Genomic DNA, 5,848 nt, shown 5'->3' with positions numbered 1-5,848 from the left:
CCAGATCCCATCCCCATCGATTTTTTATCTCCGCTGAAAAACCGGTACACATCAAACCAGGGAGAAAAACCCACGCTTTCCTAATCAAATCCCATTTTTATCTCCATTGAAAAACGGTAGGCATCATCCCAGGGAGGAAAAACCCACACTTTCCTAATTAGATCAATATATACTTCCACGCTTTCCTATAATCAAATCAAATCCGATTCGTTTCATTTGTTTCGTTCGCCTCCCCTTCTTCCGTCCATGTAGCGATAAAAGGAAACAAACTCAAAAGAATCCTAACAATAATTAGCCTGCCTTACAAAAAAACCCGAGAAACAATATTTGGCAGTGATTACATCCTAGAATAGCTGGCACAAGATATGGAAGCAATCACGTCCTAACAACCCCGCAAAAAAGCAACAATCAGCCTGATTTACTTCCTAAAACAGAAGACACCCCGTACTATTTGTTGTTTAAGTACAGGATAATCTCCTCAAATATCTCGGTCATATTGAGACTGTTATTTAAGTACGTACTATTTGTTACGGGCTTGGTCACTCAAGGACACCCCTGGATCAAGCGCTGCCCATCAAGCACAGCACAACGACAGATCATTGGGAGATCACACGAGGCACCTGTTGTGGAGATCACACGAGGTCACCTGTTGTGGCAATCACGAATTTATTGTCACCTAAGTCTGTTGTGGTCTATCTTCACATGGAGGACACATGTGCTTACAATCAACCAACCATGCAGTCTCGCTTTCATCGCCTCGAGGTGAGTTCAACTTTGACACCGGCTCTGCTATTCCCTTTTTGTCAAAGCAATCTAATTCTCTGGTTCCATGGTGTTGTTTCCCCATGATCTTCATAGTACTGATACATGCAAGTGAATTATAAGCTTAGATGATGGCATTATTCATTTATATTTTTCACAAAAGAAAATGCATACCACTATGAAAATAGCCTCATAGTTTCTGCAATTCATGGTCAGATAGCTCTTATATCAAGTAATGGAAGCAATAACATTTGCTTATAAGATGTCACATGATAAGGGACAAGGAGTTCTCTACTTTCTAACAAACTGTGTATGTTTTGATTGGCAATTTGTATCTGAGCATGAAATAATCTTGACAATTGTTAGGTATGTTCCTATGTGAAACATCCACATACCAATGGATACAATGCTTCCCACAGCCAAGAGAGCATGTGGAAACATCAAACGGTATCACCCCTTCACACTGACATATTTTTATTTGTAGTATAGTTATCGATATATCTGGATTTATTAAATCCAACTATGCGCTGCGTATATTGATTCAAATCCAGACCTCGCAGCTAAGCGGAAGACCCCGTGTGTTGAATCCATTGCCATGCCTCTCCCAGATGCACATCTCTTATGAATCATCATGTTATGTTACTGAGGTTTCCATATGTCCTGTCTATATTTCTTAGTTACTTGTTAATCATGCTCTGTAGGATTCAGTTGTACTATATTCTTGGTTACATGTTAATCATGCTCTATATGAAATGAAAATATTCCGAACAGGGTTCACAGCTAATGCAAACTTCAATTCGACACAGTTTCAATGAAAATGAAAATATTCATAACAGGGTTCCAATGTTATGTTCGAGCATCGATAATGTTAGCCTCTAACACGGCTTCATAAGGATCTATGTTACATAAACTGATTTTCTTTGTATGGACGTGTTGTCAACATGATTTATTTTCCCAGCTGTATTAAAGAAAATCAATGACAAAAGATATTCTGTCCAGGATCAACTGTGATACCTATGTCTATCCATTTTATTTCCTTCCTAATTTGAGTTTTTCCTTCCTAATAATGCCCACTAACTCTGCAATTATTGTTACAGGATCATCTTTCTATCCATTGTTGCATATCGACCTAATCCCACGCACAAAGGAGATCCGTATCCATTTTTGTAGTGAGAGTTAATTTCCATACGGCACACACTTGGTTTCAGATCGTAGCCCCGTTCTCCCGTTGATCTTTCCCCACCTCTGATACAGTCAGCGCAATGCCACACCGCTCAAGATTAACGGCACACAGACACCTACCGAAATGGGTTACAGTAAGTTGATTTATTTACTCATGTTTACCATTTATCATTACCATCATCATGTTTATCTGCATTGATTATTTCCAAAACACATCATGTTTACTATTCCAAAGCAGTGAATATTTGAGCCACGATGAAGAAACTGGAAGATAATATCCGGCTGGAAACCAATAGTACAAGAAGGAATGAATCATACCCATATAGAGACCATTGATCGGCATGCTCGACGACGACTCCATGGCCTTTGCGCTGCACGACTGTCGCTCCTCTCCACTCCACGTGTGTTTCCCTTTGGACGGCGGCAAGAGCAGCCTCCATCACCCAGCGACCGCACAGCGTCCGTCTCCTAGCCACCGTCTCCGCACATACCCCGTCTCCCGGCCACCGCGTCGTCACTGTATCGCGTGCAGCCTCCGTTTGCCGGCCACCGCACCTACCATTAATGGGCGGCGGCCCACGCATTCAGGGACGGCTTCCCGCGCATCCTCGACAAGCGGGGCGTGCAGAGCTCCGAGGAGCCAGCCGCAACGTCACATCAACCCAAACGTCGAGCGTGCCGACCATGCCGGCATGTAAATCGGCGCCGATGCCGACCACTATCTCCTTCCTTCCGTGAAAAGCGGCGAGATTGGGAGGACATTCTGCGTAGGGTTTCTATTGGAACCTTTTGTGCTCATCCGACGGCCGATCTGGGTCGTCCAGAAGGTCGAACATTGTGCACCGTGGGGTAACAGCGGTGGCGGGCCGAAGTTGGGCCAAATTGAATGGATGGCGGCCAACGTTATTTTAGCCCTTGGAACTTTTTTTTTGCGTGAGATCTCACGGCTGGGCCAAATGTTAGGCTGTGCGTTTTCTCTTGTTGAACTGGGCATTTTCGCCTATTCTTGTTTTTTTTGCTAATTTAGTCTTTCAACGTTGTCTTACACTAATATGGAAATAATGTTTACATTATCTGAAAATATTAACAGCAAGAAATTTATATTGCCATATGCTATTAATTTTATGGCAATTACTATGTATCATTTTAATATATCATAGATTAAAATCATTATTGATGTCACTGTACCAGAATTAATTTGGTACAAATGTGACTTATCTGAGATTAAAATGTAAATCATTTTTACAGTCTGCTATGAATTGTTTCAATTATAAAATTAATGATGTTGGGGTATATTAATAGCAAGTGCATTTCACTATTGTTGAAGGCTTTGTAAAATAGCATACTGCCAATGATATGGAATGATTGTATAATGTGGTGCTTACTTATATTTTCAAAATAAGAGAAACATTTTTTTCACACGATCTTCCTTGCAGATGAAGTCTCCGGCACGATCCAGTGAACATACTCCCTTCAAAGACACGTCAAACTCTATGAACACGAGTAATATTTATTGATCAAATGATGTGTAAGTATACTACATTCTGATGGGTGTCATCGATATTATACTAATGGAGGGAACCTATAGATGTGAAAGAACGTAAGCCGCAACATGCTACAGAATGATACACGCAAATGGATAATTTGTTTGCCAGTTCAAAACAAAGAAACGGCAGTTTCCTATTAGGCTCAACTTCGCCATGATGGTGAACGCCGATATTTACTTGCTCGAGCCAGTGTTTTCTCATGGGCAGTTGTGTGTTGCACTATCTACATCCATCGCTAGACAAAATGTCAGGATTCTTGCCATCCTGGGTTTTGGTAATAAGAAAAAGAACTCAGATGCAAAAAAAGTTCAAATTGCAGCAAAAACAAGAGATCCGATCGTCATGTTGATACGTACATGATGAACATCGTCTATAGAGAGATCCTTAATTACATCATAAGGGAGAAATTGGCACTTATACTACTCTATCTTTTTTATTATGTATAACTATGTTTTTAGAATAAAAATAGATAATTGTATGTTTTTTAATTTTGAGAGATTTATTTTGTGGTCACCTCCGTCATGGGGGCCATTTGTGTTTAATTTGCAACTTCATGTGTTATTGAGAGAAACAGAACCAGTTGTGATATCAAATAATTGTGCAATCATTTATGTTTTTTAGAATCTAAAGCTTTTTTTAGAATCATTAAAATGAGATTATTCAGTGATATGTCCATGATTTATACATGTACCATTGCCCGTGACAACGCACGGGCATTTTAGTTGTATTCTAACACAGCGAAAGAAAAGGGCCATGCCCGAGACGGAGGTTACGCACGCACAGAGGCGAGGGCTATTCCAAAAACTCAATGGCCCTGGATCGCAGCGGACTTCCACGCCGCCGGCCAGGCCGCCGTCCCTGCAACACTCTTGACAGAAAAGAAATCCAAAGAAGAGCGACATCAACTCAGGAATCTTCAATTCCATCTTCCAGACATCCCGTTCTATCCTCCCATGGAGCCATTAGCCTTCAGAATACCAAGAACGATGGAAGGATTAGGAATGAAATCAAAGATGGACAAGAAACAAGGTGCTTCCTTCTGATTTCTTTCCTGCACACAACAAATGCTACATGGAATCATTCCCTTCGGCGCTTACCTGGGATCTTCCTAGACGACGTCGGCTCTTCGCCAGACCACAACAGCCGACGGCGCTCGGTTTAGGCTTGCGACGGCGCTGCCACACATCGAGTCGCATCGCGACAATGGCATCAGCTTCCTCTGGCCTTGGCCCCGCGCTGGACCGGGACAACGGAACCACCATTTTCGCAGCCGCTCCACGACGCGGTCGCTGCCCGCGCGGAGGCACCCGAGGTCGTGGCTCCTAGACCGTCCTCCGCGGTGAAGCCCCCTGGCGCACGACGCGGCCACTGCATCTAACTCGGAGCAACTTCCTCCATGGCCTCGCCTGCCGAGGGAATTGTCCCGGCTTCCGGCCGGCGACACCTGGAGCGTGCGCGCTGCGGTGGCTCGTCCCTCCGGAGTCGATGACTTGCTCCATGCGCGTCAGCAAAGCAAGGCAAGGCGAGGCGACAGTCTCGCGGCTCCTTCGGGGGCGCACGCAGTGGCGTCCTTCGGCCTCGCCGCCCGCAAGGATGGCCCACAACCGTGACGCGGTATGGAAGACCGAGGCGACGACGCGGCCCTTGGCTCACATCCGCGCAGGCGGCGCCCGAGGCAACGGCCCTCGGCTGGCCCCCCGGCCCCGGAGCGGTGGCGCCCTCCGCGCGGCTCCCCGCAGCAGAGATGACGGCGCGCCGGGTTTTTCCCACTCCTCGCCGATGAGACGGTCGCCGGCAGCGGGGGTCGGGGGAGCGGTTGCTCCCGAGGAAGAAGAAACTGTCTCCTCCGCCTGCCTTATCCATCCACTCCTGGTGGTGGGCGGCTGGGCCGCCTGTAAGGCCGTATGGGCCAGAAGGCCCATGTGTTTTCGGTCCATTTTAAATCCTGGACGATTTTGCCAAATTAATCCTACATTTTTTTGATTAATTTCGCATTTTGTTCTATTAACAGCAGTTTAACTCTGTTTTAGACACTGTTAATTACAATACTTAAATTTCAGTACTGTAAATATGTTGAGTACTATGTATTCCATATAATATGTTAATGTAATATATCTCCATGTTTCTTACATGTTGAGATTAATTACATCTATTATTTACAATTGAGATTTTTTTTATCTCTTGCAAAGATAAATTCAGTACCTCTCTAGTACTGTTTCTCCGTTGAGTACAAGGTATTCCGGAATATTTCCTTGATGTATCTATTTCCATGTTCCCACATGTCGAGATTAATATGTCTATTTGCAATTGAGATTTCCAATTTCTTGCAAATACGGATGTAAAATTCAAGGTGATTT

The 5,848-nt window shown here is 44.2% G+C and overlaps 1 long non-coding RNA gene across 1 annotated transcript; it reads right to left on the bottom strand.

Moving 5' to 3' along the window:
- Positions 1–291: 291 nt before the first annotated feature.
- LOC125512691 (uncharacterized) lies at positions 292–2,984 on the bottom strand. The gene is made up of 2 exons (XR_007285508.2): positions 2,263–2,984; positions 292–860 (listed from the first exon to the last, which is right to left on the bottom strand). It is a non-coding gene; the product is annotated as an uncharacterized LOC125512691 (long non-coding RNA).
- Positions 2,985–5,848: the final 2,864 nt, after the last annotated feature.

This window comes from Triticum urartu, chromosome 1A (assembly GCF_056163025.1).
Source record: "Triticum urartu cultivar PI428250 chromosome 1A, HENAU_Tu73, whole genome shotgun sequence".
NCBI classification, from domain to species: Eukaryota; Viridiplantae; Streptophyta; class Magnoliopsida; order Poales; family Poaceae; genus Triticum; species Triticum urartu.
Note: the sequence above shows the minus strand (reverse complement) of the source record. Positions and strands in the feature narration are given on the sequence as shown.